At 34.0% G+C, this 25,292-nt stretch overlaps 1 protein-coding gene across 21 annotated transcripts in view; it reads right to left on the reverse strand.

Moving 5' to 3' along the window:
- The window catches only part of LINGO2 (leucine rich repeat and Ig domain containing 2), a 1,288,153-nt gene that overhangs the window by 481,548 nt on the left and 781,313 nt on the right, over nucleotides 1-25,292 (reverse strand). Inside the window, exon 5 of one of the 21 annotated variants that reach the window (XR_012484580.1) lies at nucleotides 17,811-19,192. The exons of the other annotated variants lie outside the window; for them this stretch is intronic. The gene's annotated coding sequence lies outside the window, so the exon portion shown is untranslated. Of the gene's footprint in view, nucleotides 1-17,810; nucleotides 19,193-25,292 lie in introns of those variants that run through there. 21 annotated transcript variants of the gene reach the window in all.

Here is a 25,292-nt window from a genome sequence, read left to right on the forward strand (position 1 = left end):
ATTTATAAGCTCCCTTCTTCCCTCATTACCAATTAGTTAAATCAGCCTCAAAAATAATGCTGGACTGATAGAAACCACAAGGATTGGAAGCACGACTTACCAGCTGAACAGAATCTGGAGTTTCAACAGAAAAGGTAGGTTCCCAGGGGAGGAAGAAAAAAAGCCAACAGAATTGGTTAGGTGTTAGCACACTGAGCCAATCGAGGTGGGGAGAACTCTGGGCTCAGAGAAGCCTCTGAGATAGAGGAATCTGGCACAGGCTGTTAGCTCTTCTCTGCTTATAAAACAGCAGTTCAGAAGAGAAATCAAGCCACTTTAAAATATAAAGCCAGATCCTAGAACCACTCCAATCTGGAAGTGACCTAACAGATTTTGGCAGGGCTGTGTAGCTGGTTTCTGCTGTTCCCTCTGGCTTCACCTTGGGATAGTTAAGAGCTTGAAGAGTGGAGACACAGCCAGAGGCAGCATCTAATCCACATAGTGCTGGGCTTGGCTGGAGGCTTTGGAACTCAGCCTTGGAAGTCCCAGAGAAGCAGAACTTTTGAAATAGGGATCTCGGTTTCCAAGCAAACACTTTCAGTTTGAGTGCAGGGGCTTTTCAGGTCAGCTGCTGATATCCCCACCCGACGGGACACATTGACTGGGCTTTGTGTTGCCTTTACCATTCAGTCTTAAACCTCAGGGAAGTTGCTAGGACACACAGCGGGGTCCTTCACTGGGCAACCCTCACAGCACAGTCGTACTAATCACCTCTGAGGCACTTCCAGGGAGGGGGAGGGGAACTCTCTCCCAGAGCTTTCTCTTACCTCAGGCACAGGAGCTGCTGCATCCATCCAGTCTGGGAGGAAGCTGATAAAGAAATAAATAAATAAACTTCTTACCCCAAGGGCAGACCCCCAAAGATTTTTTAACCATGAGTAAAAAGCTAAAGAGAACGATTGATTCCTTCTACACAGAGAAAGAGTGGGTATCCAACCCCAAAGGAAGTTAATAGCAGAGAGTCAGCAGATAACAGCCTAAAGGGGAACAATATCTGCCCCCATCACATAACTCTATCCTAGAAAAGACTATTAAAAAGTTAAGAGAGTTTGAAGAAAAATGGGGAAAGGAAAGAGAAGCTATGATAGAGAATAGCAACGTTCTGAAATTTGAGTTGGAAAAAATAAAGAATTCACAGGAGATGCAGGGAAACAAAATTTGTGAATTAGAAAAGGTTAAAAAATTACAGGAAAGTAGGATTTCTGAATTGGAAAAGATAAAAATGTCACAAGAAAGTAGGATTTCTGAATTGGAAAGAAAATAATTCTCTAAAAAAATTAGGGAAATGGAAAAAAAATCAATAGAGCAAAATAATTAATTTAAAACTCAATTGAGCATAACCAAAAAGAACTAAAAATGTGAATGAAGAAAATAGCTCATTGAAAATTAGGACAGAACAAATAGAAATGAATGATTCATTGAGACCCCAAGAATCAGTCAAAAACAAACAAAAAAAAATGAAAAGATGGAGAATAACGTGAAATACTTACTGAGAAAATCTATAGACCTGGAAAATAGATCTAGGAAAGATAATCTAAGCATCATTGGATTTCCTGAAAACTATGACCAAAACAAGAGCTTAGATTCTATTTTACAGGAAATCATCAAAGAGAACTGTCCAGAGATAATAGAAACAGAAGGGAAAATAGACGTGGAAAGAATTCATCAAACAATTTTTGAAAAAGACCCTAAAAAAAAGAACTCCAGGCAGTATTGTGGCTAAACTGAAGAATTACCACACAAAGGAAAAAATATTGCAAGCAGCTACAAAAAAGCAATTCAAATATCAAGGGGCACAATAAGGGTCACTCAAGATCTGGCTGCCTCCACATTAAAAGATCAAAGGGCCTGGAACCTGATATTCCGAAAGGCAAAAGATCAAGGATTGCAACCAAGAATAAACTACCCAGCTAAGTTTAGCATTTTCTTCCATGGAAGAAGATGGTTATTTAATGAAACAGAGGAATTCCATTTCTTTCTACGAAAAAAACCAGACTTAAACAAAAATTTGACCTACATCCATAAGACTAAAGAGAAACAGAAAAAGGTAAAAAAAAACTCTTGAGAACTGTATCTCTTTTGTGGATATATAGAAAGTGAGCATGGATAATTTGATGTTAATGATATAAAAAAAAGGGGGAGTAGTAAAGGGAAGGGGTAGTATCAGAAAAAGGGGAAGGAGTGATAAAAAGTGGGAAACTACATCCCAGGAAGAAGCATAGAAAACATACCATATCTGAGGGAATTTAGAGGGGGGGAGAAATATTGTGTGAATCTTACTCTCATCAGAATAGGCTCAAAGAGTAAATATATAAACATATTTGTTTTTCAGAGAATTCTCTCTAACCTCATTAAAAGGGGGGAGAGGAAAAGTGAAAAGGAAATGGGAATAAGGGAAGGGACTTGGAAGGAGGGGGGAGGGATACTAAAAAGGCAAGGCTGTGCGTCACAAGTAGGGTCTATAAATTAAATATTGGGGAAGGGGTTCAGGGGTTCAAGGGAAAAAGCATAATCTGGGGATAATATGATGGCAGGAAATACAGAATTAGTAATTTTAACTGTAAATGTGAATGTGATGAACTCTCCCATCAAACAGAAATGGATAGCATACTGGATCAAATGTCAGAACCCTACAATATGTTGTTTACAGGAAACACACTTAAAGCAGGGAGATACATACAGACTAAAGGTAAAAGGTTGGAGCAGAATCTATTATGCTTCAGGTAAAGCCAAAAAAGCAGGGGTAGCCATCCTTATCTCAGATCAAACAAAAGCAGAAGTTGATCTAATTAGAAGAGATAAGGAAGGAAACTATAACCTGCTAAAAGGTAGCATAAACAATGAATCCATATCAGTACTAAACTTATATGCACCAAGTGGTATAGCATCTAACTTCCTAAAAGAAAAGTTAAGAGAATTGTAAGAAGAAATAGACAGTAAAACTATAATAGTGGGAGATCTCAACCTTGCATTCTCAAATTTAGAGAAATCAAATCACAATACAAATAAGAAATTTCAAAAGTAAATAGAACATTAGAAAAACTAGGTATGATAGACTTTTGGAGAAAATTGAATGGCGATAGAAAGGAAGATACTTTCTTCTCAGCAGTTCATGGAACTTATACAAAAATTGACCATATATTAGGACATAAAGATCTCAAAATTAAATGCAGGAAGGGAGAAATAATAAGTGCCTTCTTCTCAGATCACAATGCAATAAAAGCTACATTCAGTAAGAAGTTAGGGGTAAATAGACCAAAAAGTAATTGGAAAATGAATAATCTCATCTTAAAGAATGACTGGGTGAAACAGCAAATTATAGAAACAATAATTTCACCCAAGATAATGACATTGACGAGACATCATACCAAAATCTGTGGGATGCAGCTAAAGCAGTAATAAGGGGAAATTTTATATCTTTAGAGGCTTATTTGAAAAAAATAGAGAAAGAGAAGATTAACGAATTGGGCCTGCAACTTAAAAAGCTAGAAAAAGACCAAATTAAAAACCCCCCCACCAAAAATCAAACTTAAAATACAAAAATTAAAGGAGAAATCAATAATATTGAATTAATAAATAAAACCAAGAATTGGTTCTATGAAAAAGCCAATAAAATAGATACACCTTTGGTAAATCTGATCAGAAAAAGGAAAGAGGAAAATCAAATTGTTAGTCTTACAAATGAAAAAGGGGATCTTTCCACCAATCAAGAGGAAATTAAAGAAATATTAAGAAGTTACTTTGACCACTTTATGCCAATAAATTTGATAACTTAAGTGAAATGGATGACTTCCTCCAAAAATAGAGGCTTCCTAGATTAACAGAGGAGATAAATTGCTTAAATAGTCCCATTTAAGAAAATGAAATAGAACAAGCTATTAATCAACTCCCCAGGAAAAAATCCCCAGTACCAGATGGATTTACATGTGAATTCTACCAAACATTTAAAGAACAATTAGAGCCAATGTTATATAAACTATTTGAAAAACTAGGGGATAAAGGAGTCCTACCAAACTCCTTCTATGACACAGACATGGTACTGTTACTTAAAGCAGGTAGATCGAAAACTGAGAAAGAAAATTATAGACCAATTTCTTTAATGTATATTTATGCTAAAATCTTAAATAAGATATTAGTAAAAAGAATTCAGAAAATCATCCCCAGGATAATACACTATGATCAAGTAGGATTTATACCAGGAATGCAGGGCTGGTTAAATATTAGGAAAACTATTAGTATAAATGACCATATTAATAATCAAATTAATAAAAACCATATGATCATCTCAATAGATCCAGAAAAAGCATTTGATAAAATCCAACATCCATTTCTACTAAAAACGCTTGAGAGTATAGGAATAAATATACTATTCCTTAGAATAATCAGGAGCATATATTTACGACCTTTACTAAGCATAATATGCAATAGAGATAAATTGGAACCTTTCCCAGTAAGATCAGGAGTGAAACATGGTTGCCCACTATCACCATTATTATTCAATATAGTACTAGAAACACTAGCCTTGGCAATAAGAGCCAAGAAAGAGATTCAAGGAATTAGAGTAGTAAATGAGGAAATTAAACTATCACTTTTTGCAGATGATATGATGGTATACTTAGAGAACCCCAAAGACTCTGCTCAAAAGCTATTAGAAATAATTCAGAAATTTAGCAAAGTGGCAGGATGCAAAATAAATCCACATAAATCCTCAGCATTTTTATATGTCACCAACAAAATGCAACAGCAATAGATACAAAGAAAAATTCCATTCCAAACAAATGTTGAGAGTATAAAATATTTGGGAATCCATCTACCAAAGAATAGTCAGGAATTATATGAGCAAAATTACAAAACACTTGCCACAAAAATAAAGTCAGATTTAAATAATTGGAAAGACATTCTTGGATAGGCCGAGTGAATATAATAAAGATGACAATATTCCCCAAACTAATCTATGTATTTAGTGCCATACCAATTAGACTCCCAAGAAACTATTTTAATGACCTAGAAAAAATAATAACAAAATTTACATGGAAGAATAAAAGGACGAGAACTGTAAGGGAACTAATGAAAAATAAATCAGATGAAGGTGGTCTAAGTGTACCTGATCTAAATCTTTATTATATAGCAGCAGTCACCAAAACCATTTGGTATTGACTAAGAAATAGACCAGTCGATCAGTGGAACAGATTAGGTACAAAGGACAAAAAAGGGTACATCTATAGCAATCTAGTGTTTGACAAACCCAAAGATACCAACATTAGGGATAAAAATTCATTATTTGAAAAAAAAAAACTGTTTGGAAAACTAGAAATTAGTATGGCAGAAATTAGATATGGATCCACACTTAACACCATATACCAAGATAAGATCAAAATGGGTCCATGATTTAGGCATAAAGAATGAAATCATAAATAGATTAGAGGAAAAAGAGGATAGTCTACCTCTCAGACCTGTGGAGGAGGAAGGAATTTATGACCAGAGGAGAACTAGAGATCATTATTGATCACAAAATAGAAGATTTTGATTGCATCAAACTAAAAATTTTATGTACAAACAATACTAATGAAAACAAGATTAGAAGGGTGGTAACAAATTGCGAAAATGTTTTTAAAGTTAAAGGTTCTGATAAAGGTCTCATTTCCAAAATTATATAGAGAACTGACCCTAATTCATAAGAAATCAAGCCATTCTCCAATTGATAAATGGTCAAAGGATATGAACTGACAATTCTCAGAGGAAGAAATTGAAACTATATCCACTCACATGAAAGAGTGTTCCAATCACTACTGATCAGAGAAATGCAAATTAAGACCACTCTGAGATACCACTACACACCTGTCAGATTGGCTAAGATGACAGGAACAAATAATGATGAATGTTGGAGGGGATGTGGGAAAACTGGGACACTAATACATTGCTGGTGGAGTTGCGAAAGAATCCAGCCATTCTGTAGAGCAATTTGGAACTATGCCCTAAAAGTTATCAAACTGTGCATACCCTTTGACCCAGCATTGCTGCTATTGGGCTTATATCCCAAAGAAATACTGAGGAGGGGAAAGGGACCTGTATGTGCCAAAATGTTTGTGGCAGCTCTTTTAGTAGTGGCTAGAAACTGGAAGATGAATGATGTCCATCCACTGGAGAATGGTTGGGTAAATTATCGTATATGAAGGTTATGGAATATTATTGCTCTGTAAGAAATGACCAGCAGGAGGAATACAGAGAGGCTTGGAGAGACTTACATCAACTGATGCTGAGTGAAATGAATAGAACTAGAAGATCACTGTACTCTTCAATGTTGTATGAAGATGTATTCTGATGGAAGTGGATATCTTCAACATAAAGAAGATCCAACTCACTTCCAGTTGATCAATGATGTACAGAAACAACTACACCCAGAGAAGCAACACTGGGAAGTGAATGTAAATTGTTAGCCCTACTGTCTATCTACCCAGGTTACTTACACCTTCGGAACTGTATACTTTAACGTGCAAGAAGGAAATGGGATTTACACACATAAATTGTATCTAGGTTATATTGTAACTCATGTAAAATGTATGGGATTTCCTGTCATCTAGGGGAGGGATAGAGGGAGGAGGGGATAATTTGGAAAAATGAATACAAGGGATAATGTTATAAAAAATTACTCATGCATATATACTGTCAAAAATTTATAAGTATAAAATAAAAAAATAAAATAAAATTACAAATAAAAAAAGAGAGAGAGACTTGTTGAATAAACAGATATATGTCAAAAAAGAGATAATGTGTAAGTTCTTTTTATCATGACTTTCATGATATCCAATAACCCTTATATCATCTCTCCTAGATATATTTTCCAGGTCAATTCTTTTTACTAGGAGATATTTCATATGTTCTTCTGTTTTTTTCATGGTTTTTTTTTTTTTTTTTGTTTGTTTGACTGATTCTTGAAGTCTTATTTTGTCATTTACTTCCATTTGTTCTCTTTTAATATTCAGAGTAGTATGTTCCTCAGTTACATTTTTTAGCTCCTTTTGCAATGGGCCAATTAAATTTATTTGTTCATTGCAGACTTTTTCCATTTTTTTCTATTCTTTCTTGAAATGATCTCTCATTTCCCCATTTTTCTTCCAACTCTTTTTAAAAATCCTTTGTGCAATCTTCAAAGAAAGCCTTGTGAAATGGGTTGCAGCTAATGTCTCTATCTGGGGCTTCTTCTGGTGTTACTCTGCCTCATGATTTGAGGTTTATTCTTTGTTCTCTCCATAAAAGCAGTCTGTGGTGAGAGTTCTTTTTTTTTGTTTTTTTATCCATTTTTCTTTGGTTTGAGGTCTAGTCAATGCAAAGGAACAACAGCTTCTTTAATTTCTCTTGGGGCAGTTCTGCTGATTGATTTCCAGTGCTGGGTAATGGAGGCTAGATTCAATGTTTTCTGGGGCTGAGTGGTTTATGATTTGTCTTTTACAAAAGGCAAATCTGCCAAACCACCTGCTTGCAACCAGGACAGAATGGCCTAAGAGGCTCAAGAAGACTCTCAGGTGCATGGAAGTTACATCACTCTGACTTTCTACTCCAGCTTCAAAGAGTTTACATTCTTAAAAAAATATTTTTTTTAAAGTTCAATAGTTCAGAAATACATTATTCTCCATCTACAACTAGTTTATTCATTTGATTCAGTAGAAATATCTAGAACTTTTTCATATGGACTTCACATTTTATTGATATTGACAAAGAATGTTATGTTAAATAAGGATTGAGGGATATAGAATATTCATCTTTTTAAAAATAATTTATTTTAATACACGTTGCTTTATGAATTATATTGGAAGAGAAAAATCAGAACAAAGGGGAGCAAAAAAAATAAATCAGAAAAAAGTGAACATAGCATATATTGATTTACATTCAATCTCTATAGTTCTTTACAGGCAGTGTTTCAGATAAAAATGTTATTTAGAAAGAAAGAAAGAAAGAAAAAAAGAAAGAAAGAAAGAAAGAAAGAAAGAAAGAAAGAAAGAAAGAAAGAAAGAAAGAAAGAAAGAAAGAAAGAAAGAAAGAAAGAAAGAAAGAACTGTGTCACATTTATAAGAATAGAAGTCATTCCCCAATTGCTAAATGATTAAAGGATCTAAACAGATAATTTTCAGATAACAAAATTAAAGCCATTTCTAGTCATATGGAAAAACGGTTTAAATCACTATTGATTTGAGAAATGTAAATTAAAACTACTCTGAGTTGCACCTCTCAGATTGACTAAGATGACAGGAAAAGATAATGATAAATGTCGGAGGGGATGTGGGAAAACTGGGACACTAATGCATTGTTGATAGAGTTGTGAAATAATCCAACCATTTTGGAGAGCAATCTGGAATTATGCTCAAATGGTTATGAGAGTGTCATTATCAAGTCTGTATCCCAAGGAAATAATAAAGGAAGAAACAGGATTCACATGGGCAAAAATGTTTGTAGCAGTTCTTTTTGCTGTAATGAAGAATTGGAAAAGGAGTAGATGTTTGTCAATTGGGAATGGCTGACTAAGCTGTGATATATGAAGGTGATGCAATATTATTCTATAAAAATGATGAACAAGCTTATTTTAGAATGACCTGAAAATATTTATATGAACTGATGCTGAGTGAAACAAGCACAACCAGAAGGACAATCTAAAAAATAACAGCAAGAATGTGAGATGATCAACTATGAAAATTTGGTTCTTCTCAATGGTTCAGTGATCCAAAGCAATTCCAATAGACTTTGGAGAGAAAATGACATCTGCACCCAGAAAGTGAAGTATGGAGACTGAACGTAAATCAACACATTATATTCATTTCATTTTTTTTCCTACCATGTTTTTTTCCCTTTTGTTCTGATTTTTCTCTCCCAACATGATTCATAAAGCAATGTTTATTAAAATAAAAAAATAAGGAAAATTAAAAAAAAAACAAAAACAATTCCACAGTTCTTTTTCTGGATGCAGATAATATTTTCTGTCCAAAATCTTTTGGAATTATTTTGGATCATTGAACCACTGAGATGAACCATGTCTTTCATAATTGATCATTGCACATTTTTGCTGGTATTGTGTACAATGTATTTCCTGCTTCTGCTTATTTTGCTCAGCATCAGCTTGTGCAAATATTTCCAGATTTTTCGAAAATAAATTGTTCATCATTTTTATAGACCAATAATGAAGGTAATGAAATCATTACCTTCATATGCCACAGTTTACTTAGCTATTCCCTGACCGATGGACATCTACTCTTTTTCCAATTCTTTGTTACCACAAAAAGCACTGCTGCAAGCAATTTCCTTGGGATACAAACCTAGTTGTGGTCTCTGCTGAGTTGAAAAATATGCAGAGTTTTATAGCCCTTTGGGCATAGTTCCAGATTGCTTTCCATAACGGCTAGATCATTTCATAACTCCACCAACAATGCATTGGTATCCCAGTTTTTCCACATCCCCTCTGATATTTATCATTATCTTTTCCTGTCACTTTTAGTCAATCTGAGGGGTATTAGGTGGTACCACAGAGTAGTTTTAATTTGCATTTCTCTAATCAATAGTGATTTAGAAATTTTTTTTTTCTTATAAGTGATACTGATCTTGTATGCTTCATATACGTTAACATTTGCTGTCTTTAGCAAATAAACTGGAGTGGTATTGACAAAATCCATAATTTTCAGTCTTGCACAGCTTTGTTGTAACTTGAGGAGGCATGAGATATCTCCTAACCATATAGGGTTTTTTCTATAGAGATTAAGGTTCTAAGATTTACAGGCAGTCCAAAAAAACCAAACCAAACCAAACCAAACCAAACCAAACCAAACCAAACCAAAACAAAACAAACTAAAAAACCAAAACCAAAACAAAAACAATATGGTTTCATCTTTGTGTAGTAACACCAATCTACTGGCTTCACTTGTTGCTGTAATCCTTGTCTACATCTTTCCTATTGAGGAGCCCCTGTGCTTTGGATTCTGTTGGATATCAGCATTAAGTTTCCAGACCTAACTACTTCTCCTACGCACCCACCCACACAAGCAACATAATTCCAGATCACAAAAATAGAAATTAAAAATAAAAACATTCTCATTAGAGAGAAGAAACGTGAATCCCATAGAGCTCCCAAAATACATGCAATTTTCCTCCCAGATATTAGAAACCTGGGAATAGCTAGAAATCATCTCCTCACACTCAAATAAGAAACTAAACTGTCCCATATGAAAATTTGTCCATTGTTATCTTTAGCAAGCAGAGTAGTCCAACTGAGTTTTGGAGAAAATATTTTCTGGCATTCCTTTTAAAAAGAAGTCAAATGAAGAAATTATTTTTATACATAATGCAATCCAACTGGAGGTCAAGATAAAATTTCCTCTGGGTATTTGTACAATGGGGCACCCAAAATTTCCCCAAAGGATGCCTGTTAGGATTTTTACAAGGTGCTAAGTCACTGGAATGAATAGAGATAATTGATTTGATCCTACAAGAATATGTTATGGGCCAGATCTTGAAACAAGGTACTGAGTGCAATTGAGGAGACAATGATTAAGTCTAATATAGCATTGATTTAATCCTACAACAAATAATGGTTTCCTAGTGATGAAATGAATGGTGTATACTCAGTTTGCACCATATAAGCAAGAAACTCTCAGAACCAAAGACACAAGGAGCTCACAATTCCACTCTCAGAGGTGGAATCTGATTCATTCCCACATCTACCTTCGTGCTGTCTGTATTCAGAGGGAGCTGGAGAGAAGATTTGGGAAGAGACAGTAAAGGACTTTAACTCCTGGCTGCATTTTGGGGATTACTGGTACTGGAACTAAAACTAAGGCTGTCTCCAGAAGCCCCCCCAAGAGATCTGCCCCCAGAGAACTATCACAATTTAGAGACAACAGAACATTTACATTTTTGGCGCCCAAGGTGGGGCAAGGACTTTTGCTTATCTTGACTCTGGCTGATTCTGAGCCCTTCAGGGAGCTAGCCCGGACTCTACATTTTGGCACCTGAACAGGGACAGACACAACCCTGATTCCAGTGGCAAAGCATACAATCCAGATCTCAGTGGAAAAGTCTCTCTGACCAGAAATTCGGGTGAGTAAAACAAGAAAACTTTATTAAAGAACTGAAGTAGAATTTCAGTGAAATGGGGCAATTTTTTTAGAAAACAGCCTTCTGTTTCTGTTCAAGGAAAATGTTTAGTGTGCATTGTCACGGCTATGAAAAGCCAAGGATTGATTATAATTTTGGAGGAGATCACTGAACTTTTAAAACCCATGGAGGTCATATGTCCTTGTTTTTCTCTGGATAAAGAATTGGATCTAGAGGAATGGAAATTAGTAGGAGAGGAATTTTGTCAATACTACCACAAAAATGGACCTAACTCAATTTCCAAAGACTCACTTCAAACATACAATTTAATTCAACTGGCATTAGGAAATTATATAAGTTTTAGAATAAGGAAAAAGAAAAAGGAGCAAAAGGGGAAGGATCCAACTAAACTAGGTGAAAAGAATGAATCAAATAACAATGGAGTTAAGTACAATTCTGAGCAACAGGAACATTTCCCATATCCTCTCTCAGTTAACCCTTCATAGATGGAGGGAGAAGGAGGAGGGGAAGAGACAGAAACACAAACAGAATCACCTGTGAAGCAGCCTATGACAAGATTAGAAAAAGCATTGGTTAAAGCTAAGAGAGAAGGACAGGATGCAAGTGCTTTTATACATGCATATCCTTTGATTAAAGAGCTTGACTCTTCAGGTCAAAAAAGGAGAAGAAATACCCGTTTTGATTTCGATAAAATTAAGGATTTGAAAAAAGGTTGTACTATTTATGGGGCTACATCTTCTTATGTTAAAATGTTACTAGATCATTTGTCTTATGAAATCCTAACCCCAAATGATTGGAAACCCATGCTAAGGACATGTTTAGAACCTGGACAAAACTTGTTGTGGCTTTCAGAGTATCATGAATTATGTAGGATTCAAGTCAGATGCAATAGGGAAACAGCAGTTAACACATAGTCACTTTTGACCAACTAGCTGGTGAAAGTCAGTATGGAGAGAATTCAGAACAGGTTTATTATCCAATAACAGTGTATGAACAAATTTCTAAGGCTGCAATAAAAGCTTGGGGTTCCCTCCCCAGACAGAAAGAACGAGGGGAGGCTTTCACAAAAATAAAGTCAGGTCCCACTGAACCTTTTGCGGATTTTGTGGGACGTCTGCAAACTGCTGTAACAAGAACTATTGGAGAGAATGAAGCTACAGAAATAATGACGAGACATTTGGCTATGGAAAATGCCAATGAGGTTTGCAAAAATTTATATGGGGACTAGACAAAGATGCTTCTTTAGAGGAGATCATAAGACACTGTGCTACAGTGGGCACAAATGCTTATTATACTCAAATTATGATGAACATGGGAAGACAGGGTCCCTCTTGGCAAGGGACTTCTAGAGAAACTCATCGATGTTTTCAATGTGGAAAAGTTGGACATCTAAGAGCTCAGTGTAGATATGGAGATAGAGTGAGAAGACCGGGTGAGAGAAGTCCTAAAACTCCAAGTCCAAAATGTCACAAAGGCTTCTGCTGGGCCTCTGAATGTAGACTGACCCAGGGAAATGAGAGGCGGAGCCCAGCTCCAAAAACTCAATCAAAAGATAGGTGGGGCATGATGGCCACTGACATTACACCCAGAGAGCCTTTAGAAGATAAGGACTCTAATGTGATCTATCAGCAGAAAATCAATCACATGACAGAAAGGGATTACCTGATCAGTCAGCCAAAAAAGCAATCAGATAGCAGAAATGGATTACACTTGGGGAGAATACAGGCCTTTTAAACCAACAGGACAGTGTCCAGTGCAAACAGCTCCAATGTAATCGCCAGATGATGAGAAGAGATTTAGAAAGTGGTTAATAGAAGGAAATTAGATAGGTTAACTGCCTGGAAGAGAGGGTTTGCTTGTATTTTTACAGACAGAGAAGGAAACAGATGGGTGGCAACAAGCACCTGGAGAGAAACAGAAAAGGAGAAAAACCTCAAAACAAAGGAGAAGATCTAAGAAACATCTGACACTGAAAGAGAATGGCTGATAAGGAGACTGTTAAAGAGTCATTGGATTCCCTAATACAAGATGAGACTATTGTTGGACTTGCAGGAATTATTGGATTCCTGGCACATGAACTAATGGACGATGAATTCCTTTTGGACTATTTCTAGGACTTATGGACATGTATAAAATTTCAATTTATGATTACTTGATCATGTTATTTGTTACATCACTTCTGGCATGTGTTATGTTACTATGTGTTTATGTAATTTATGTAATTATGTATAATACTTCCCATATTGATGGCTTTATGTAATCCTGTTTCAAGTGAGTCCCTTCAGAAACCCACTAATCTTATTTGATTTCCCATTTACTTTGATTTTTTCACTTCCTTGAGAAGTCAGGGAGGCCATGACCACCCTACCTTCTAAATCAAAAGAAAAGGGAAGATGTTAGGATTTCTACAAGGTGCTAAGTCATTGGAATGAATAGAAACAACTGATTTGATCCTACAAGGAGATGTTATGGGCCAGAACTTGAAACAAGGTAATTGAGTGGAATTGAGGAGACAATGGTTAAGTCTAATTTAGCATTGATTTAATCCTACAACAAATAATGGTTTCCTAGTGATGAAATGATAGTATATACTCAGTTTGCACCATATGAGCAAGAAACTCTCAGAGCTAAAGACACAAGAACCCACAATCCCACTCTCAGGGCCAAAGACAAAGGAGCACACAATCCCACTCTCAGAGGTAGAACCTGATTCATTCCCACATCTACCTTCATGCTGGCTGGAGGCTTTGGATTCATAGGGAGCTGGAGAGAAGAATTGGAAGGAGAGAGTAAAGGACTTTAACTCCTGGCTGCATTATGGGGATTACTGGTACTGGAACTAAAAGTAAGACTGCCTCCAGAAGACCCCCAGGAGATCTGCCCCCAGAGAACGATTGCAATTTAGAGACAACAGAATATTTACATTTTGGCCCCAACATTTGGGGCAAGGACTTTTGCTTATCTTGACTCTGGCTGATTCTGAGCCCTTCAGGGAGCTTTACAGATGCCTATAAGGGCAGAGAGCAATCTTTTTCAAGTTTCCAACTCACTTTTCATTATGACAAACAAATTATTTTAAAAGGAAAATAAAGTCAAAAAATTCCCAAAGAGATGTGAAGCTGCTCAAGAGGTAATAAACACTTAGGCCTGATTATTTAGTATTTTCAAGGCCATAGTGAAAATCTTATCCTATGAACCTGAAGTCTATAATGATTTCCACAGTTGTCTTAATTATCAAAAATAATCCAAGAAGATTAGGATTGCTTAAAATCAAAGAAACACACAAAGAAGGAGAGGAATAAATAAGGAAAGAAAAGAAAGGGGAAAGAAGGAAGGAAAAAAAGAAAGAAATGAATAGACATTTCACAATATGCTGTAGACAAAATGATAGGATTAGTATTTTAGGAATTCAAATTCTATACTGCTCAAGTTAACTTAAGTACTTGTAAAAGATCCAATAATATATGAATTATAAATATTTAAACATTTTAATAAGCAAAGCTTATCTCAAAAGGATTAATTTGACATTAAGAAATACAATCCAGTTGCAAACTAAAACAGAAAAAATGCTAATTTTTTTCTCTCATGGACTGTGAAAACTAGGGTATCTAAAAATGAGAGCACTGAGAGGAAATTTTCTCAATTATAAAGGGTGCAAATTGTATACCAGATGTGATCCAGAGAATGTAACCTAATACTCTATAATCAGGTAATGTTCTTGGAGAACAATGATGACTTCTCCATCTAGGTATCCCTAACTGAGAATATTTCTAAAAGCATTCATCATGAGCTTCCATCTGGTGTGTTTCTCACTGATTATCCACTGTCTCTCATCTCTAATTATTTTATAGAAAGTGGTATGTACTAAGCAGGTATAACAAGTAGAATTGTTACAGAAATATTCTCCTCAAGCGGGAGCACATCCTCCTGTTGTCTATAAGGTCATTGGAAACAGTGGACTTCTAAATTAGAAAGCTCATTTGACCAAAGAGTAAAATGACAATGCCTGATTATCTTTTTCAAATTTCACAGTCATTCTTTCATCAAGGTGAGAGTGTGTATGTGTAAGAATGAGAACTTTATTATCCATCCTCCTCGATATTTACTTATACATGCAATTTGTATTAGAAAATTGTACCATGCTACTAGGCAGCTAAGTGGTGCAATGGTTAGAGTGCTGGGCCTGAAATCAAGAACAATTTTTTTTTTTTTTTTTTTTTTTTTGAGCTCAAACCTGGCTCAGACACTTACTAGCCGCGTGACCCTGGGCAAGTCACTTAACCCTGCTTGTCTCAGTTCCTCATCTATAACATGAGATAAAGAGATACCAGTTCAGTATTTTGGCCAAGAAAACCCCAAATGGGTTCATGAAGAGTTTGAAACAACTGTATAACAACAACTATGTCTTTTGTTATAGGCCTTATTGTTTCAATCACCTGACAAATATTCATTCAATACCTATGGCTAAGAGCTGGAGCTGATATTATGGAAAAGTACACTGAGATAAGGGTTAAAATGATATGATTCCAGGCTCACCACTTACTGGCATTGTGTTCTCTTTCAAATCACTCAACTACTTTGACTTCACTTCTGATTCCTTATCTATAAAATAGAGATAATAATACTTATCCTTTCAATATCACAATGTTGTGAGGATCCAGATATATATGATGATTGTATAATGTAATATATGATGATTTTGAAGACTACCATCATCTAACAAAGATTAGGTTCAACAGCCATGCTAGCTATTTTTTGTTCTGCCTTTTTTTTTTTAATTCTTAAATGTTTTAAAGTCTCTTTTAGATAGCAAAAGTAATATCTGGCTTACATGAAACAGTAAAAATATCTTCAGATTAATGGTGGTTCATAATAAGGTTTAATTAGTTTAAATCAAAACATAGAAGCAATTTTTCTGAATTGGATTTTCAATTAAATATAATAATTTAATATTTTTAAATTATCAAATTTTTTTTTTGCTATAACTGTAGAACATTTTTGTTTTGGTGGAATTCTGAAAAGTATAAGGAAGCAATAATTAACAAAAAATGAGCATTTGTAGATGATCAAAAATAGATTATTCACATTCTAGAAAGAAGTGTATCACAATAATCACAATATCAGAGAGACTTTGTAGTATAAAGAAAAATAAAGCATTAAAAAAAGATGTAATAACTGTAATAACATCAGTTGGTTTATAGAATAGAAAAAAGTATTCTTTTCCAATTTTTTTCCTGAAAAAATCATTAAAATAAAATTAATATCAATATGTCAAAGGAATAAATATTTTAAGACCCATGATTTGGTATTTCAATTGAGCATATGTTATTCTTACAAATAATTTTAAAACAAAATGCTTATGAAATGTAATAAAATTTAGAATCAGCACCATGTAATTTAGTTTTTAACTATATGTTTTCTTATGTTCTACAATATTAAATTATTTTAGTTATTGGTTTTCTTCAAACCTTCTGTTTAACCTCAATATTTGAGTAATGATTCACTTGAGTTTAGGGTTTAGATACCAATGCTAAATCCTTACAAAGGCAAAATATCATAATAGTTTGAAGGACTGAAGGCCTAAGTTCTTTTTTTGCAATAAATATGGCTCTAATTCTGGCTTCTTTCAGAATCAAGACCAGATCAAGCCTCTGAATGGATTTTGGAGTGACAGCTCACAAATATTTACAGTGTAAAAAATTTCCAGAAGAAGATATTTTGGAAGAACTTCAGGAAAGGTCTGTTTCAATTAGGTACCCTCTGTACTGGTTCAAAAGTGGGAGAGCAGTGGAAGAGCAGATTAGCTGGGAAACCTCCAACACAACTACAGAGGGCACATAGGGAATCCCTGAACCTCAATATAACAAGTGGGATTTGGCCACACCCACCCAGCATGGGGAGGAAGCCAACAGCACTGGCCCCAGGGCAGCATAAAGTCCCTGTCTTCCTGTAGAGGAAGCTTGGTACAATCTTCCCTCTTTCCTAAGAATAGATCTCAACCTGTAAAAATGAGCAAAAAAGCAAAAAGAGCTCTGATCAAGATAACTATTATAGAGAAAGGGAAAAATAGACCTCAAACCCTGAGGATACTAAAGGCAAAATGTCTTCAGATAAAACCTCAAAGAGTGATATGAGTTGGTCTCTAACTCAAAAAACTCTTCTTGGAAGAATTCAGAAGAGATATTAAAAGAGAGTTAGGAGAAAAATAGGGAAATGAAATGAGAGCTTTGAAAAAGGAAACATAATTTGTCTTAAGAAAAAAATTCCTTAAAAATATAATTGGTGAAATGGAAAATCTATCTATCTATCTGTCTATCTATCTATCTATCTATCTATCTATCTATCTATCTATCTATCCAATGAAGAAAACCACTTTTTAAAAATATATTTAGTGAAATGGAAAAAGAAAACAACTTCTTGAAAACCAGAATTGGTGAAATAGACAAAGAGAACAACTCCCTAACAATAGATTTGGTGAAATAGAAAAAAAAATCAATGAAGTAATTTAAAAGTTAAATTGGCCAAATTCAAAAGGATCTAAAAAAGATTACTAAAGAAAATAATTCACTAAAATTAGAATTGAACAAATGGAAGTGAACTCAATGAGATATTAGGAATTAGTCAAACAAAACCAAAAAAATTGAAAAGAAGAAAATGTAAAGAACTAGAGATCATTATTGATCACAAAATAGAAAATTATGATTATATCAAATTGAAAAGTTTTTGTACCAACAAAGATTAGAAGGGCAGCAATAAACTGGGAAAACATTTTTACAGTCAGGTTCCGATAAAGGCCTCATTTCCAAAATATATAGAGAATTGACTCTAATTTATTAGAAATCAAGCCATTCTACAACTGATAGTCAAAGGATATGAACAGACAATTCTCAGATGAAGAAATTGAAACTATTTCTAGCCATATGAAAAGATGCTCCAAGTAATTATTAATTAGAGAAATGCAAATTCAGATAATTCTGAGATACCACTACACACCTGTCTGATTGGCTAGAATGACAGGGAAAGGTAATGCAGAATGTTGGAGGGGATGTGGGAAAACTGGGGCACTGATGCATTGTTGGTGGAATTGTGAATACATCCAGCTATTCTGGAGAATGATTTGGAATTATGCTCAGAAAGTTATCAAACTGTGCATACCCTTTAATCCAGCAGTGTTACTACTGGGTTTATATCCCAAAGAGATCTTAAAAGAAGGGAAAGGGACCTGTATGTGCAAGAATGTTTGTGGCAGCCCTCTTTGTAATGGCTAGAAAGTGGAAACTGAGTTGATGCCCCTCAATTGGAGAATGGCTGAATAAATTGTGGTATATGAATGTTATGGAATATTATTTTTCTGTAAGAAATGACCAGCAGGATGATTTCAGAAAGGCCTGGAGAGACTTACATGAATTGATGCTGAGTGAAATGAGCAGGACCAGGAGATCATTATATGATCAATTCTGATGGACGTGGCCCTCTTCAACAATGAGATGAACCAAATCAGTTCCAATAGAACAGTAATCATTTGAATCAACTACTCCCAGCAAAAGAACTCGGGGAAATGAGTATGATCTACTACATAGAATTCCCAATCCTTCTATTTTTGTCTGCCTGCATTTTTTATTTCCTTCACAGATTAATTGTACACTATTTCTAATTCTGATTCTTTTTGTGCAGCAAAATAACTGTATGGTCATGAATACATATATTGCATTTAACATATACTTTAAAATATTTAACATGTATGTATGGTTTACCTGCCATCTCGGGGAGGGGGCAGGAGGAAGTGGGGGGAAAATTGGAACAAAATGTTTTGCAATTGTCAATGCTGAAAAATTACCCACGCATATATCTTCTAAATAAAAATCTATAATAAAAAAGAAAAAAATAATTCTTACTCTGTACAGTTCATAAACAACCTCCAGAATAAAGTCCATCAGAGAGGTGATTATCTACTTCTATTTCAAAATCAGAGACAGCACCAAATTCTTTTGCTAATCCTGTGACTTCCTGCACGTTGAGACTATCTAATAATGAAGAGGCAGCAGTAGAAAAAGCCCTGAAATTTAAGAAAGAAAAAAACTGCATTTGACTTTTGACTTTGAAAAGTTACTAATGTTGGTAATCACTGAACTCAAGTTTTCATTTCTAAAAAGGGCATAAAAATCCTATTTTGCAAGGAAATGCTTTGTGAACCTTAAAATGTTCTTTTTGTTGTTCAATTCTTCTAGTCATATTCAACTGCTCATGACCCCATTTGGTATTTTTTTGGCAAAGACATTGGAGTGGTTTGCTAGTTCATTTTCCAATTTATGTTGTGGATGCAGCTATTGAGGTAAATTGGATTAAGTAACTTGCAAAGGATCAAAGATTAGTAAGTGTCTGAATCTTGAGACCTGATTTGCATTTAGTTGTTCCTGAATCCAGGCTCTGTATTCTATTCACTGTGCCACCAATTGACTAGTTAGGATTACTGTATCTCACTATTATTATATCTCCCTTGATTGAGATCTTTTCTGTTTGGTTTTTTTTTAACTCTTTATTCTGCCTCACTCTGTCTTATAGATCTACTATGAGAGGCAAATAATATAAGTACTACAGGTAGATATAACACACTAAAACTGAAAATGTTTCAAAAGTAATGATTTTTCTAATTTATTAAAAAAAACTGATTTCTACAAAGAATACTTACCATTGAAAATAAGAATTTTTTATATGCACACCTATATGCATACATACAATATATTTATATGATAAATGTATTTTTATATGTGTATGTATACATACATATACATGTAAAAATGTAACAATATATTTATATGATAAATGTATTTTTATATGTGTATGTATACATACATATACATGTAAAAATGTAACAATATATTTATATGATAAATGTATCTTTATATGTGTATGTATACATACATATACATGTAAAAATGTAACAATTGACTTTGAACCTGGACGAATAATTTTATGATACACACACACACACACACACACACACACACAACCATCACTGAAATAATTGGAACAAAGGTTATTTTGAAATTGTCTTTGGGAAGATAAGACAAATTTATCATCTAGAAAAACCTTTAATCTTTGTCATGAGAAATTTATAGCAATTTTTCAGAATAAGAATAATCCAATAAAGGGTATATCATTTCTTCTCATTATTTATGTCATATACAACAAGAAAAAGGAACATTGCTATGTAATTTCTGGGTAATGGAAAACAACTTAAGTGTTTTTGGTTTTGTTTTGTTTTAAGATAGGATAACAGGGTTTCATAACATGATGAACACAATCTTTTTTTTTTTCTTTTTTTGGATATCACTAGAGATAATCTGCAAAATAGCAAACATTTAATAGAAATATCTATTGTTAAATCATTCTCACACATCAACAAACAAAGTAATCACAATGATATTTTAATAACTGGATGATTTCAAAATGAAATATTCTTGGCAATGTCTAGCAATAAGTTTTATAACATAATATCATTTTAAAATCCTTTTTAAAAGGCAAATATAATTCACTAAAGAAAAACAATTTAGGATAAAGGAATTTTTCACAGAAGAAAATTTATCCTGAAATGGGAAAAAGAGAGAGAGAGAGAGAGAGAGAGAGAGAGAGAGAGAGAGAGAGAGAGAGAGAGAGAGAGAGATTCTCATTGTATAGAGTTATGTGTTTTGGCCAATGAATGGAGAAAGTTCATAGCATAGTTGTGCCATTGTAGACTATTTATATCTGAGAGAAGAGAAGACAATGATTAGAAACTCATTCCTTTCCCTAAGTCCCACCTCAATCTTTTTTTTTTTTTTCCTTTTGGTTCTTAAAAGGCGATTAACAAGAAAGAATGATTTGCAAATCCAATCATAAAAGTCATAGAATCACTTTAAAAGCTGGTGAGGACTCTAGAACATGGATACTAACCTGTGATCTAGGGGACTCTCAAGATATTCATGGAAAGATTTCAGAGATTTATGAAATTAGATGAGAGGAAAAATGCATCTTCATTTTTACTAACATCTAGTTGAAATTTAAAATGTACTTCAATTATGAATTTAAAAAATATGTTCTGAGAATGGCTCCATGGGATTTACTGGACTGCATATAGGATTTTGACTTGGCAAAAAAGGTTAAACGTTGTTCCATTAGAGGTAATTTTATATAATGTCATGTCATTAAAGTCTATGAAGCATGGAATCCAGAAACTCATATGTCATAACTACCCTTTTATTTTGTACATGTTCATTAAAATTGACTGAAATAAATCATTAGAATAAATGTTACTATAACATTACCCAAAATATAATATAATTTTGCACTGTTAATTTTGGGGATACAGAAAAAAAAAACTATACATGAAGTAATGCAAAGAAACTATGCTTCAAAGAATTAGACCAAGATTTCTAGGCAATTCTCAGTACATGGAAGTTAATATAGCATCGTAGCTGTGAACAGTCCTAAAAGGAAATTCAACACAAAAATGAGGTCACTGCTAAATATAGGTAGAAACAAGGTGACTTGCAAGATATTTCTTTTCTGTGATAATTTCTCTACGTATAAGAGAAAGCAATGAGATTTGGTCAGCTTTTTGAGTCCCACATTATAAATAATGAACACCAGTGGTTTCATTGCATTCAACTAAATCATCTATATAATTAAAAGTTTAAGCACGCCCAGAATCAACATCTGGCCAATAAGTTACACACACACACACACACACACACACACACACACACACACACACACACACATATGTTCTCTGGAGGGTGAAATGTGGAGTCAGGAATAATACAAATATGTAGAAGAGGGAAAAAGGACTTCTTGGATGACAATTGGATGTCATCTTCTCTTGATAACCATAAGATCTCTAGGAAGTAGATACTGTTGTGGTACAAAGAAGAGAAGAAATAAAAAGCAATTAACATAGAGGTAGATGACCTCAGATGGGGTTGCAAGGAGCTCAAAACCAGGAGATTATGCTGAAGCATTAAAAGTTCCATCTATGTTCAGTAAATCAGGAGCAAATATGAGTAATCTTTTCACTCTTGTTAGTCTATTATAACTTGGTCAGACTAGTCTAATTCTCTGAATTATAATGCATTATATAAAATAGCAAGAGAGTATTATAAGCAAGATTACGGATGTGCTCATAGGTTTAGTCAAAATAATCCAAAATAATTCACTCTCATTTTTTTCTTGCCCTTGTGTTTAGATCTAAAAGCTGTATCCCTAGAGAGAGAAATTAGGCTCATACATTATGTTTGTTTTCCCAGGGGAATTGTGTGTTTCTAAAAGCGAATTTTGTACAATTGGAAGGTAAAGCCATTGGGCATTTCTAAGAAGGAAACTGAGTAGAATGTTATCTCATAGCATAGAGTTGTGTATCTGAACTTTCACAATCTCTTGGGGAGACTGTCCATCCTCCATATATCTATGATACACACACATATTGACACTTACACACACACACACACACACACACACACACACAAATAAATAAATGAATATATATATATACATATATATATATATGGTCATATATATATATTTCCAAATATTAATAGAGGTGGTTTCTGTTTTTCCCACTTTTTTGTTAAGAGTTAAGCATGTAGTAGAAACAAGAAATGCAAACATCAATCACCTGGGTAATGGTATATCAAGGGAAACCCTTTCAAATGACTGTAATCACTCTTCATTGCAGTAATTTGGCTTCACTGTACTATTCTTGGCCATTTAAAGAGGCAAATCATAGGAAACATTGACTTTTCTTGACCTTTGTGAGTTGCCCTTGAAAAGGTGATCAAGCACATTTGCAAATAATTAAAACTGAATAGTATTTGTCATTATAATTCATAAGTGATTTTGCCATTAGCAGTATCAATCATCTCCCCTTTATTCCTAATCTTTAATTTCACACTCTCTAATGGGCTGTTCTCTACATCCCACATATTTTCCTAAGCCTTCTTTATCTATAAAAATTAAAAAAAAAACTTACTGCTGAGAGTTTATTTTTTAAATTAAATACCTATTTTATTCTGAGCTTAATATCAAACAAAATGAACAATTCTGCATATGTACAATAACAAAAGAGGATTGCCCATAAAAACTATAAATCTCTATTATATACAGTTTAATTTTCTTTTTAAATAACATCAATTCAACATATAACTTTCAAAGCTATTTTGCCTGTTTGCAATTCTTTCTCATTTTTTCTTCTTTTATGTGAATTTACAATCTCCTTCAATGATCTCTCTTTTTTTAACTTTTTCCCCTATCTCTTGGTCTTTTAAAATAACCTTTTACTGACAGTAATTTTTTATAACATTATCCCTTGCACTCACTTCTGTTCTGACTTTTCCTTTCCTTTCTCCACCTCCTCCCCTATTTGGCAAGCAGTCTTATACATGTTAAATATGTTATAATAAATCTTAGATACAATATATGTGTGTAGGACCAAATAGTTCTCTTATTGCACAGGGAGAATTAGATTCAGAAGGTAAAAAATAACCTGGGAAGAAAAACAAAAATGCAAACAGTTTACATTCATTTCCCAGTGTTCCTTTTCTGGGTGTAGCTGATTCTGTCCATCATTGATCAATTGGATCTAAATTAGATCTTCTCTTTGTTGAAGATATCCACTTCCATCAGAATACATCCTCATATAGTATGGTTATTGAGGTGTATAATGATCTCCTAGTTCAGCTCATTTTACTTAGATCAGTTCATGGAAGTCTCTCCAAGCCTCTCTGTATTCAACCTGCTAGTCATTTCTTACAGAAGAATAATATTCCATAACATTCATATACCACAATTTACCCAACCATTCTCCAATTGATGGGCATCCATTCAGTTTCCAGTTTATAGCCACTATGAAAAGGGCCGCCACAAACATTTTGGCACATACAGGTCCCTTTTCCTTCTTTAATATTTCTTTGGGATATAAGCCAAGTAATAGCACTGCTGGATCAAAGGCACAGTTTGATAACGTTTTGGGCATAATTCCAGATTGCTCTCCAGAATGGTTGGATTCGTTCACAACTCCACCCGCAATGCATCAATGTCCCAGTTTTCCCTCATCCCCTCCAACATTTATCGTTATTTTTTCCTGTCATCTTAGCCAATCTGACAGGTGTGTAGTGGTATCTCAGAGTTGTCTTAATTTGCATTTCTCTGATCAATAGTGATTTGGAACACTCTTTCATGTGAGTGGAAATAATTTCAATTCCATCATCTGAAAATTGTCTGTTCATATCTTTGACCACTTATCAATTGGAGAATGGCTTGATTTCTTATAAATTAGAGTCAATTCTCAATGTATTTTGGAAATGAGTTTGTTGCTTCCTTTATAATTTTGTTTGCATTAGTTTTGTTTGCACAAAGTTTTTTTTAATTTGATGTGATCAACATTTTCTTTTTGTGACAAATAATGATCTCTATTTCCTCTTTGGTCACAAATTCCTTCCTCCTCCATAAGTCTGAGAGGTAAACTATCCTATGTTTCTCTAATTTATTTATGATCTCGTTCTTTATGCCTAAGTCATGGACCCATTTTGATCTTATGTGGTGTTAAGTGTCGTTCCATGTTTAATTTCTAATTTCCAGTTTTCCCAGCAGTTTTTGTCAAATAGTGAATGCTTATTCCAAAAGTTACATTCTCTGGGTTTGTCAAACAGTAGATTGCTATAATTATTGAATATTTTCTCTTGTGAACCATTGATCAACTAAACTATTTCTTAGCCAATACCAAATAGTTTTGGTAACTGCTGTTTTATAATATAGTTTTAGATCAGGTACAGTGAGGCCACCATCATTTGATTTTTTTTTTTCATTAATTCCCTTGAAATTCTCACAATTTCTTTTGTTCTTCCATATGAATTTTGTTGTTATTTTTCTAGGTCATTAAAATAGTTTCTTGAGAGTCTAATTGGTATGGCACTAAATGAATAGATTAGTTTAGGGAGTATTGTCATCTTTATTATATTTGCTCAGCCTATCCAAGAGCACTTAATATTTTTCCAATTATTTAAATTTGATTTTATTTGTGTGGAAAATGTTTTGTAGTTTTGCTCATATAATTCCTGACTTTCCTTTGGTAGATATATTCCCAAATATTTTATACTATTGACAGTTATTTTGAATGAAATTTC

Source organism: Sminthopsis crassicaudata, chromosome 1 (assembly GCF_048593235.1).
Source record: "Sminthopsis crassicaudata isolate SCR6 chromosome 1, ASM4859323v1, whole genome shotgun sequence".
Lineage (NCBI taxonomy): Eukaryota > Metazoa > Chordata > Mammalia > Dasyuromorphia > Dasyuridae > Sminthopsis > Sminthopsis crassicaudata.